The sequence below is a fragment of the Lissotriton helveticus genome, chromosome 2_1 (genome assembly GCF_964261635.1).
Source record: "Lissotriton helveticus chromosome 2_1, aLisHel1.1, whole genome shotgun sequence".
NCBI classification, from domain to species: Eukaryota; Metazoa; Chordata; class Amphibia; order Caudata; family Salamandridae; genus Lissotriton; species Lissotriton helveticus.
In genome coordinates this window covers 335,164,865-335,178,058 of record NC_136059.1, presented here as the reverse complement: position 1 = coordinate 335,178,058, position 13,194 = coordinate 335,164,865, and the positions used below count along the sequence as shown (strand labels likewise).

The 13,194-nt window shown below is 42.6% G+C and overlaps 1 protein-coding gene across 1 annotated transcript in view; it reads right to left on the bottom strand.

Annotated features, from left to right (window-relative positions):
- Positions 1-13,194, bottom strand: part of TTC23L (tetratricopeptide repeat domain 23 like) — a 96,904-nt gene that overhangs the window by 46,532 nt on the left and 37,178 nt on the right. The gene's annotated exons all lie outside the window — the stretch shown is intronic.

Below are 13,194 nucleotides of genomic sequence, written 5' to 3'. Positions count from 1 at the left end.
TCCAGATAATCTTCCGGCTGTAATCATACGAACTAGACCAGACTGGTGGGCAGATTTAAAAAAAAAAAATGTTCAATAGCATCCTTGATCCTGGGAAAATTGCAGTAAACTGGAGAGGGGCAATTATTAAACCTATCCATAAACGAGGAGATATATTGATGCCCTAAAAATATAGGTTAATCAATCTCTTGGATATCAGTGAAAAGATATTTTCTTAATTAATTTTGGAAAAACGTAAGAAGTGGGCTGAGGTCAACCAAATGGTGCCTCCAGAACAGGATAGCTTCAGGGAGGACCACTCCACAATTGATCACTGTTTTGCATTTTGGGCAATGGCTCAGAAGTCGATAAAACAGGGGGGGGGTAGTCTGTTCTGCTGTTTCGTAGTCTTTCGGGCTGCATTTGACCTGGTAGAACAAGATTGGCTATAGGAAATGCTAGGCGATTTGGATACCCTAAGGACCTTCTGTCTATAATACAAGGGTTACATAGTCAGAATTGAGCCCAGGTTATTCAGGATACAGAGAGTACACTGTCACAGAAGATTTTAATTGAAATTGGGTTAAGACAGGATGTGTCTTGGCCCCGTTGCTCTTCTCCTTATTTATAGCAAATCTGCCTGCCATTTTGAGAACGGTACGGGGTGCCAGCCCACAAATATATTGGAAACATATTGCATGCTTACTATATGCAGACGACTTGGCGATTGTGGAGATAGATAGAGAGATAGATCTGCAAAGAAGCTCAAAGTGTTTGGTGACTACTGTAGTCATAAGAAATTAACAGTAACCTTGGAAAAAACGAAGATTCTATGCTTTAACAAAAAGAGGAAGATCTTCAACTGGGTCCTAGGCTCCACACATTTGGAGATAGTTAAGGAGTACAAATACCTAGGAATCTGGTTTGAGAAATCTATGAAGTGGAAAGTACACCTGGATGCATTAGGAATGCGGGCACTATGCTCAGTTAGTGGCCTAATGAAATTTAATAACATCTATGGTGAAAAGACGGATAGACCAGTTCTGAAAGCTTACACAGCTATGGTACCTCCTCAGTTCTTATATGATGCAGAGTTGCTCTTCTTCAGTGGTAAGAGGAAGTGGGATGTTGAAGAAGGGAAATGTGTAAAAAATTACTGACCTTACCCAGATCCTCCATGATCTAGGCAATAGGATTAGAAACCGGAATGGTTTCATGGGAGAAAATGGCATGAATGGCACTCATAAGATTCTGGCAACGCCTGGGCTGTGAAGAGGAGCAAAAGGTTTCCTTTTGGTGCAAATGTGAGATCCTACAGAGTGAAATGAAGTGGGCAAAGGGGGTCAGAGAAACAATTTTTATGGTGTGTAGGGAATTGAGATATACCAGCAGAATTTTCATCCAACTATAAGTAAGAAGGAATTTAGGACAGTAGGGAAAGAAATATCATGGGACCAGGATAGGCAATACTTGGAAGGAAAAAGATCTGTATGTTTTATGATGAAATCTTGCCAAAACGGTCAAAAGTTCCCATATGTGGATATTCTCCCCATTCGTTGGTTAAGGAGGGAATTATTAAAAATAAGGATTGGGATTAATCCATGTTATGAGAATGATAAGATTAGGAGGGCCAAAATACAATACTTTGCAGATCGTATTAGATTGTCTAAATGTTTTTGATGCACGAAAACAGTAGCTACGACCAATCTTCTTAAAATATGAGGTTAGGAATCGTGCACAGGCAGTAGACTTGTTAACTGATATGCACTAATTAGATGTAGCATGTGCAACAGGGAAATTTATGCTTGAAGTTAAAAAGTGTTTACAAATGTGTAGAGGGATGTTTTATTACCAGCATTGATTTGATTAACTGTACTCCAGTCTTTATTGATGATTCTTGGAATCTAAATAATTGTTATAGAATATTCTCCTTTTAGAAGATTTTTTTATGGATTCTTAGATTTATACAGGGATTATATAGTTTTTAGCTCAAGTTGGTTTTTAAATCGAAGATCGCTATGTTTGTACATGTTTAAAGACCTAAGGTCTAAATAAACAATCTTTTTGACTGATAAACTGGTGAGGTATTTACCACATTCAGGACATATTGATACCACTGGTGTGGTAAATACCGTCTATTCCGAGATCTACATGTTGAAGGAGAGACTGGTTCTAAAGCACCGGTGACTGCTGTTGCCTCTCCACCGTCAAAACCGATCCTGGACATTGATGGTGACATTTCTCAGTATCCAATGACAAGATCAGGTCCAACGATTAAAGTGCCAAGTAGATTGATTGAAGAGATTTAAGTGCACATATATATGTAAATATAAATATATTATATATATATATATATATATATATATATATATATATATATATATATATTACCTACTGGCGGTCGCCAGTAGGTAGTTATAGTTAGAATCGTTTTCCATAGGAAATCCGCAACATTCTATTGGGAATAACTTTGGCGTTGATGGACGGAATTGGCTGAATTGCTCCGCTCTGCTCCTTCCCTGAAAGTTTGGGGGGATTCGTCAAGTGGGGGCCGAGATAAAAGGGGGGTCCCAAAACGTGTTTGCCCATTTTAATTTCAATAGGGCGGTTGGACTCACTTTTAGCCCGAACGGCTGAATGGATTTCCACCAAACTTGGCAAAATTGTAGGGACTGGTAGCCCGATGTGCCTTTGCTATGTCTCAAGATATGTGCTCCAGTGGATTTTGAGTAATTTAGGTTAAAAAAATATATATATCTATATGCGCACCCCGGTACGCGCACCGGGGCGCGCTCCAGCGCGCTACGCGAGTTCGCGAGCGGAAAGCTGATTGGCTCTCGGGTGTCTGTCAACATTCCAAACAGTCCGGAGCGGCCTCCATCTTGTGTCTCGCTAGGATCGAGACACAAGAGGTGGCAAAAACCTGACATGAGTGATGTCACTGACCATGTCATGAGTGATGTAATATGTGATGTCATCAGCAGTGCATTGCAGGCGCGCAAGTTATAGTGAGTCCAACTAACTATAACGTGGGAATTTCAATGGTTTTATGTCAGTAAAATTTCCAGCTAACTATAACTGGTGTCAAACCTATGGTTTTTTCTGTGAATATATATATATATATATATATATATATATATATATATATATATATATATATATATATATATATATATATATATATATATATATATACATATATATATTGTAGTGCTTTTAGTTTTTCATTTAACAGAGGGGGAGATGTAATGTCTTGCGAGTTAGAAATAACAGAACGCTTTTTTTTGTGTTCAAATACTGCTAATGGTTGCATGTTTTCAAATGAAATACGTGCATCTATTTTTTCAGACCGTCTTGGAAGTCTCATCGCCTCATTGTTTTAGTTAGGAGATTAAAGACTCCTCACCAAATAAATATGAGAAATATATTTGTGTTTTTATAATGTAAAACATTAGTGGGATGAGAATGAACCTGGTTGGTATTGGTAAGAATTTGTGTGGCTGCTTAACATCCCATTCCTGTCCCTATGCAGGAATACAGACTCTAAAGGCCTCATTAAGAGATGCCCAAGATTGAAAGTGGTTATAAGAGGAATGGAATTACCATTTTCAGACACTTTCTCCCATCAAAACTTACTTTGTTTAGACCTGAATGGGGAATGACATGCAGACCTGGTGTTACTGGGCCCTTTTATGTATGCCGATCCCAATTTATAATGAACTAAAACTGGATGAGCACATAATCGCAACCAAACAGGCCTGCTTCCATGCACTCAGCCTGCTCCGGAAAGTCTTCCTCTTTCTCCCTTCCTCCACACGCAAAACTCTGATACACGCCCTGGTACTCAGTCGCCTAGATTTCAGCAATGCCTTGCTGATCTCTGCCAAGGAAACTTCCTTGAATAGTCTACAAGTGGTGCAGAACACAGCAGTGCGCCTTGTAACCAGCGCTCCTTCTCGTATCCCCTCACTCCCCCTTCTCCACAAGCTGCACTGGCTTCCCATACGGAAAAGAATACAATTTAAAATATGCTGTTTGGTGTTCAAAGACCTTAATCAGATGGGCCCTACATATCTGTCCGATAAACTGATCAGACACTCCCCTCCACGTTCCCTTCGCTCTGAAGGGAAAGGTCTTCTCAGCGTACCGCGTATAAAACAAACCAGACTAGGAGGCAAAGCATTTTCCTACCAAGACCCTCATATCTGGAACCAACTACCCTTAGATATCAGACAATGCACTAATTACTTGACCTTCAGGAAAAAATTCAAGACATCACTTTGCTAGCTCCTGGTCCTCATCTCTTCACGTCCTCAGCGCAGAGATACCCCATCTGGGGTGATTCAGGCGCTCTATAAATGATATAAATAAATAAATAAATAAATTATGGGGCGCAATAATAGGCTCTTTCCATTCCTTTTACTGGAACAATGAGGGCCACGGTGTGTGGAGAGGGAAAGGCATCAGGGGGCAGGGCAGGCTTGTGTAATGTTGGATGAAGTATTGTGTTCTCCCTCTGCAGTGGTGCTGCAGGTGGTCGGGTGATGGGGGGCGGGTTGCCTCAGCCCATGCCACGAGCTGCCGAAGTTTTACCGCATGCAGAGCCAAACTCGGTAAAATCAGGCCCAGTGTCCTCACTCCCAGTAATACCTAGAGGAGAAACATTGAGCAAATTGAAGCATGGAGTAGTAGTATCCCCTTCGGGTTTTGCACTGCTATTGGGCTTTTGACTCACTGGAGGCCATCTTCATGTGTAGGCTTTTCAAAGCAAATCGATCTTCGTTATCCATTTTTACACTTTGTCAGCCAAACTTCCTTTCAATAGCAACAAAAGGCTGTGTCACCACCATTGCGTTTTATTGCAAGTTCTGAAAGCCTGAACAAACTTTACTAGCGTTTGCAAAAGCAATCCCACACCGCTGTACCCATCGAACATGCCATTTAAAACTCACAAAACAGCAATGACATTGTTGATATGCTTGTAAATTTACAGTGCAAAGCACTATCTAGGCCTCCTTCTTCCTTGCCAATCTTTATACTTGAGCCTGATCCATAACTATATACAGGCACTTTGCTTAAAATTACAAAAGGTTTCTCTAGGCCATGGGGAGGAGGGAGGGAATAAAGACGTAGCACTTTCCATCAAACCAGTGGTATGCCAAGCAGTTAGGAAATAGAGATGATCAGGTTATCCATTCAAATAGGGTGGGCAGGACGGATGCTGGACTATGAGGAAATACAGGAAGTAATCAAGGCATTATCAAATTGTCTCTCCTTCTTGCCACAGAACTTGTACTTGAGGGTGAACCACCCTTGGAGGCAAGGACTTCAGAGGGAGGATGAGCAAGTGATCTGTACCAGGACTGAGAGATGCATGACTCTGATGATGAGAAAGAATAGGACCCAGAACCCAGGCAGAGCAACTATCAAAGCAGTATCTCCACCCTGATCACGTAAAACTAACAGTGAGTGCTGTCACACATGGGAAGTATAATAAATAGACAAGCAAAACAAAAGCACTGCAGCTCAGTCAAAAGAAGCTGAGGAGGAACCAGCATGTTGTGCCCAGGTCGTACCACAACAAATGTTAAACATTGTCATTCTTCTAGCACCCACCCAGGAAGCAGCCCACTCACTGAGTAGACCACCCCTGGGCTAGACCTAACCGCTCTATACTGGAAACCTCATAGAACATGAAAAAGCTCATTTGCTGAGAGTAAACATGAAAAATGTAAAAAGGGCAGATGACATTCTGATTTCACTTATTCTTTTAGAATTCGTTTTGTAGTGTTAGGGAAAAGATGTAGTCCAGGAAGCAAAGATAGCTGATTTTGACTCGAGATATTCCAGAATTTAGTGGCACCACTAATAGAAACAGGAAGTAAACCCTGAGCTTGCAATCATAAGGTCCCTGTTGGGTGTTTCATTGACTCTTCCTTGCGTGCCTCCTAATGCAGTTTCCTGACGACTCCACTTCTTGAAGGTAAACCACACCATCCAAGATCTGTTCACATCCACGAGGTGTTGTTCCATCATTATGCAGATGACACCAAGGGTAGTTATCTGGTTGTCTAAGGTAGTCAATAAAGAATTAAACAATGTTGAAGAAATATCTACCCAGACTCAATTGGGAATAGGCACTGACTCAGCCTCAATGAGGCTCATATTTTGGATTGAGCAATCATAATAAGAGACAAAATTAAATTGCTCTCGCTTTACAGTAGGGTCTGTAAAGATCCACCCTAAAAAAGTTAAAACTTTTGAAGTTATAATTCACAAGATAATGTCGATGGATGCCCAAGTGAAAACCAACATATCCTTCAAATATTACTTAAAATAAGAAAGCGAATAGTCACAAAATTATTGGGAAAGTCTACGTAATCCACAATTTTTTGCAATTATTTTTTTTGTCCTGATTTGCCGCAGATCACAGTCGACTGTAGGTGGGTTGTCCATACCATTTCTCGGTTTCAAGGAGAAGTAGGCAATCGCATTGGAAACCTGGGCGCTGCCCGCCTACTGGTATGTCTTAACCCCCCAAATGCCACTGGCCCCCTTTTTATAGATGGGGAGCAGGTGGATTGTACCGAAGGCTGTTGGCACGGGCTTGCAGATGATGGAAACCAGACAAAACAAGCGAAGCCAGACCCAGCCTGAGAGTTTCCAAAGAGGCATAATCATAGGACTCAGAGAATAGGTTGATAATATGAAACACAATTTTAAACAGTTTTAAGACCCTATAGTTCACCCACCCCAAACCAGACTAACGCAGAGCCGGGTTGAGCAAGCAGTCCCATATTGCTTTATCCTTTCTATTCTGAAATCTGCCCAAATCTATCTTTGAGGTCTGATGTAAAGAGGACAGCCATTCTGAGTGCATGGGAGTTGAGGCCTCTACCCATCTCCTGCAGATTTCTCTCCTTGCCAACAAAGTTGCATAGAATAGAAAACCCCTTATGGGACCTGTAACTTCGGTGCTTATTCGAAAAATGATCAAAGTGAGGGAGATCTGGACTGGAGTACCCATACTATCAGCCAAAGTTGCCCCTACCCTCTTCCAAAATTCAGTTAGCCCAGGACAGTCTTTGAACATATGTATATCGGAAGCGTTTGCTAGACCGCATTTCTTACAGATTAATGGGGGACCGTTAGTTATTTTGGAAAGTCTTGCTGGAGAGTAATAGGCTCTGTGAGTGGTGAAATAGTGGTTCCTCCTAAACCAGGCAGGTTTTACAATGACAAACAGAGTTTGGAAGGAAGTCTGCCACACATCCTCCCAGATTTCGTCTGGCATATGAGTTTTCCACAGATCTTCCGCCAATTTAAAATTTCCATCTATGGCTTCCTCTATGGACCAGTAGACGGAGGAAACCTCCTTTCTCATCCCAGGTCTAACACCAATTGTTCCTCAAGGGTGTTCCCAATGCCTATCGGATTTTTAAGATTCTGTGCCCAACTCTGCAGCTGTAGGTATTTAAACCTAGACATGCCCTCCTCCAGCTTATTATGTAAAGATACCCATGGTAAAAGTGACCCTTCGGAAGTCAAATGTCTCCACACAGTGAGCCCAGCTGTTCTGAGTGATGTGGCTAACTTATCTTTCAGACATTCTGGAGCCCCTGGGGAGTCCCATAAAGGGGCTAAACTTGAAAAGTAGTTCAAGCCCGTGCATTGCTTTAATCTGGCCCACATTTGGGCCGCTGCCAATAGAACTTTCAACCTGATCTTTTTAAAGTAATTTTGGTCACCATATTTAACAAGCATTTGCAATGCAATAGGTCTCGCAGTTACCCTACTTTAAGCTAATAGCACTGTAAATGACAATGCCTTTTATTTATGTTTAAAAAAAAATAAAAGGCATTGTTAGTTGGAATGTCAATAGCTCAAACTCGCATAAATGCGAGACCTATTGCATTGCAAATGCTTGTTTTAACTCTTTTCATCTCAGGGTAACATCTCTGCATGGACTGCCATTACCTGTCGATTCTATCATATTTCAAAGAGTGACGTTGCTCCCCTAACCCCCATGCACACTGATGTCACTGAAGGCTGTGAGGACAGTGGCGGTCATGATGTCACTATAGCTTGTGATACCACTGCCATTTTACAACGAACAGGTGCCCTCGTGCAATACAGTGATTTCATGGTCATCAGAGATATCAGAGCAGACAGTGATGCCATTGTTGACGATAATATCACTACCAAATTGTGCCTCTGAACATATTAACCCTGTGAGAGACATCTGTGCCATTGCCGTCAGTGATAGCGCACTACGGGTAATAACATTACTGTAGGCGATGACGTCACTGAAGAGAGTTATGCTACTACAGGAAGTGATGCCACTAGAGGCAAGATCGTCGCTGCGTACTAGGAAGTCACTGAAGACGTAATGTGATGACTACAGTTAAAGTGTCCTTATAAACGCTCATGATACTGCTACAGACACTGCAGGTGACGATGACACCGAAAGTGACGCCACTATAGACTGTAATAACGTTACTTACACTTATATCTCTGTTCATACTGAAGGTACTGCAGAAAGCGGTGCCAAAACTGTAGGTAATAGAGTCTCGACATACCCTTATGTCACCACAGATACTAAACAAAATGTAGAGTGATGTCACGTAAGGCAGTGGTGTCTCTACAGGACAAGCTGTCATATGAACGCTGTCACAGCAGACATTGATACTGCCACAAACACTGAAGGCATCTGTGTCTCTGAAGACAATGACATCACTGTAGGTCGTGTTGCTACTTACATACGCGTATACCACCGCAGACCCGCGGACACCGCAGTAACGCCGGACCAGCTTCCACCCTGCTGCCCGGAAAGCTGTATGCTGCCCCCGTACCTGCAGGTGCACACACTCCGCCTACTGCTCCTCCCTCTGCAGGTCACAGTCAGTCATAATAACTTTATTTCGATTCGTAGAAACAAATCATAAAAGTTCAGACATTTACACAGTTTAAAAACATGATACCATTATGTTTACATCCTTAATCATTATTATATTACCACTAAATATTTTACAGATACAAAGAAGTCACATATATAAAAACAGATAAAATTTCAGTCGGTACAATGCAATTCATATCAATGCTAATCTATATGATGTTTTTATAAATCAACTTGTGTGCCATGATGATAATCAATATCGGTTTCTGATAGTAAGTGCCACTCTAATAAAATTAAGCACGGCATTGCATATTGCTGGGGTTGAAAGTGAGAGTAAATGGTCATATCCCTCTTTATAATAACGGGTTCCAAGGGATAACAAAACCGGCCTGATAACGGTTTCTTGGATCTTTGTACAGAGTGCAAAATAGTACAAGATGGAGAGTGTTTTGAGAAACTTTGTTATTACAGGCACAGGGGGGTAAACTCTCACACACTCTCACACACTCTGCAGCTCACATTTCCTTAATCGCTGCATTTATGCGGCGTGAAGAGATGTTATTTTGTGCAACACCTGTGGTAAGACCGATGATAAGTGAATTTTTCAGCGCGAGCCCAGGTCATATACAGGATATTCGGCCCGCCACCCTCCGTCGAGAGAGACAACCGTAATCCTGTTTTTAATGTTCTGTACCAACTTTAATAACTGGTGTTGAGAATAGGCCTAATGTACATGAAATCGAATCACTCCAAAAAAGAGAGAGTTTTCCCAACTAAACCCAGAAAGGACCGGGAAATGGCACAATACAAAAGAAATTCCTTTCTGCGTGTTTTAAACTCCTAAAGGTAAATGAATTTACACAAAACCCTTTGTTTAGACCACTTTCATAGTTTTTTGCCACCCTATATATAAATTTGATTAAACCATAAACTTGTGTGTATCTTAATAATCATTTATTTTATAATAAAAACCAAACTTAAAACAAATGCATGTATGTTCATCAGACAATAATAAATTGATTACAATAATTTTGCATACAAGTACATATTACACAATATACAACAATAAAAACTTTGTCTTCTCTGTTCTTGTACATAAAAATAATCTGTGTGAAATCGAATCATACATCGCTCCTCGTTTTATGCCACTCTGAAGGGTTGGACTCTGAGCAATTGAGGAATATACGAGAGCAGGCAGGAGCCACGCGGCGTCTACGGCCTGAATGTCAAAATAGGACGGCTTGTCCGCGTCAGATTAATCAATTACCTATACTATCACCACGATGCCCTGGTAAGCTCCCTTTGTAGGCACTAAGCTCATGTTAAACACAATTGCAACACGTGGTGGGCGATTTTGCAATGTGAGTAGATATATGCACGTACCTGGAGGGGAGCTCAGCCATCCCGTGTTACATAAAGTGTAATCTGACGCAGGGAACATTGGTAGACAGCACCGTGCAGATGAATTACAGCTAGTGTAAGAGCTCCACCTATTGGTAACAAGCCCTTAGACCCACTATAGAATTTTTCCATTTATAACACCATCCTATGGATGTTATCTAAACTGCATGTTCAAAGATTACTTTTTAAACAAAGTCAATGACTTAATGGTATGAAATACAGCAAAATCACCTCCTCGTTTGCGGCTATGTCTGACTGTTCTGTCGCTGGTTTCACAACAGGTTATGCTGGAAGAGTTTCCTTTGCTATCCTTGTGTGGGTTGCAGGATCTTCTGAAGCTGCTGAAATCTGGATCTCATGCCGACCCTGCCCCTCCGGCCATTTTAAATTTGGTTTCTGAGATGATTTGCCCAGTTATGCTGGATGTAATAAATGCTTTGACAGGTCAAGTGCCCGGTCTTTGGAAGCAAGCGAGAGTCAGGGCCCTCTTAAAAAAGAACAATTTGGATCCTGAGGATTGGGCCAATTATCGCCCCATTTCGTTGCCTCCTACAATTAGTAAATTACCAGAAAAACATGTGAACTCTGCTTTGGCAGCTCATCTTGAGGAGAATGACTATCTTCACCCAACTCAGACGGGATTTAGGCGCTACCAGGGCATGGAGACGGCCCTTCCTGCTGTGGTAGAAGAATCTATAAAGATTTTGGACGAGGGAGGCTGCGCTGCTATTATTTTATTAGATCTTAGCACCACCTTCGATACCGTAAACCATCAAATCTTGATTCAAAGGGAGGTGGGAGTTACAGGTATTGCCTTGGAATGGCTACAGTCCTTTCTGACAGACAGATTTTTTATCGTCTTTGAGGAAGGAGCCCTTTCTAAGGAAAGACCTTTGCAGTATGGAGTTCCCCAGGGTTCATCACTTAGCCCTACCATGTTTAATATTTACATGAGGCCTTTGGCGGGGGTGGTACTTCCCTGGGGAATCCATGCTGTGACTTATGCTGATGACATCCAATTAGTGGTGTCCCTCAGTCAGCAAGATAAAGCTGTGCCAGGTTTAGCTGCCTGCCTGACTAAGGTATCTGAATAGATGGACCTATCCTTTCTTAAGCAGAATGGCGCGAAGACAGAAATTATGATCCTGGGCCATGCATCTCCGAGTAACCTGGACCTCATGTGGTCAAGCTGTCTGGGTGCTTTGCCTGCCCCAAAGAAACAAATTAAGAGCTTGGGCATTTGGCTGGATTGCAATTTGAACCTTTTGGCCCAAGCATGTGAAGTGGCAGGGACATGTTGTGGTCTTCTTAGATGGATACGTAAGTGCTTTCCTTTGCTCCCATTTGATGCGAGGCGGATGTTGGTCCAGGCCCTCGTCCTGTCTCGGTTAGATTATGCAAATGCAGTTTACTTGGGGGCACCACAGGGAACCATTAAGAGATTACAGATTGCCCAGAACTGTGGGGCCCGTCTCCTGCTGAACATCCCTAAACGGAAGTCTGTAAAGTTGGCGCTTGGTCTGTTGCACTGGCTCCCTGTTCAAGAAAGAATTCGGTTCAAAGCCATGTGCATTGTCCATAAGTCCATCTCGGGTAAGGGCCCCTTTTTGATTCAGCCTATGGTGCAACCTTATTGCGCCAGGCGTCAATTAAGATCTAATGATAAGCGACTGCTTGTAGTCCCGAGGATCAAATGGGTCCGGTCTGGATATCGGCTGTTTTCCTATAATGCAGCTAAGTTTTGGAATCAGCTTCCAGATTTCATTCGTCTTGAACCAGATCATTTCAGATTCAGGAAGCAGATAAAGACTTTCCTCTTTCCGTAATTAGTGGGGACAGAATGGTGTCACATGAAGCGCTGGGATGCCCTTGGGTAGCCATGCACTATATAAGTGCGTATTCTATTCTACTTCGGCGTCACTATAGCTGATTAGATTACTGCTTCGTATTAGCTGGTCTGGCACGGGGGATAAGGGAGGTTACCTATTTGGTGCATGCGCAGAAAGCATTAGCAGGGAGTAAAGAAAGTGAAAGCACGCCATGTGTGTGTTCTGCAGAAACGCCGTCAGGAGCCATAAACCTGCACATCGGCTGTCTGGGCGAGGACGCCGGAACTCTGCAGGCTCTATGCTGAAGTCCCGGCCCCATTAGAGGGACCGGATGAACAGCGATGCAGACTGTATGGCGTCAGAGGCAAGACGGGGTTCCTGAGTGGTGAGGAGAGCCCCGTAGCATGAGCAGGTCAGACGCTATGCGAGGCAGACTGCAGGGGCTCCCGAGTGGTGAGGACAGCGCCATGGCGTGAGCCAGTCAGACGCCATGCGAGGCAGACTGCCGGGGCTCCTCAGTGGTGAGGAGAGCCATGCAGCGTGAGCCGGTGAGTGAGAGCTTGGATGGGTGCATTGCCGGCGCCCATTGTGAGTGACCCATGTCACTCGCTCAAGTTCACACCATTGTCTGACACTCCTGAATGTAGCACGTGGGCGAGTAGGAACAAAAAAAAATCACGTCTCCATCACTTTAAATTTCTGTGTTCTGGTTGCCTTCGAATTTTGAGATGTTATAATTGTTTTTGTTCCATTTTCCGTTGCTTTATCTGCTCCACAGCTTTCTGTGGTTAGTATTCGGCTTTCAGTGGTTATACTTAAGTAACTGTGAGATGAGCGCACAGGGAATGTGACTGGTTCTAGGCAGGGAATTGAGGGGGCTGCCTGTTGGAACAGAAAGAAAGCACGCTAATGAACAATAACACCAGAGGACACAGGCGGAAATTAAAATAAATATATGATTGAATCAGGCACAGAAGTAATTGATGATCAAGAAGTGGAACAGTATGAATTAGTAGAAGAAGAGCTGGAATTTAAATAGACGGGTGCAGGAGAATAATCTGTCCTTGTGCTGCTCTCTTCCATGCATAA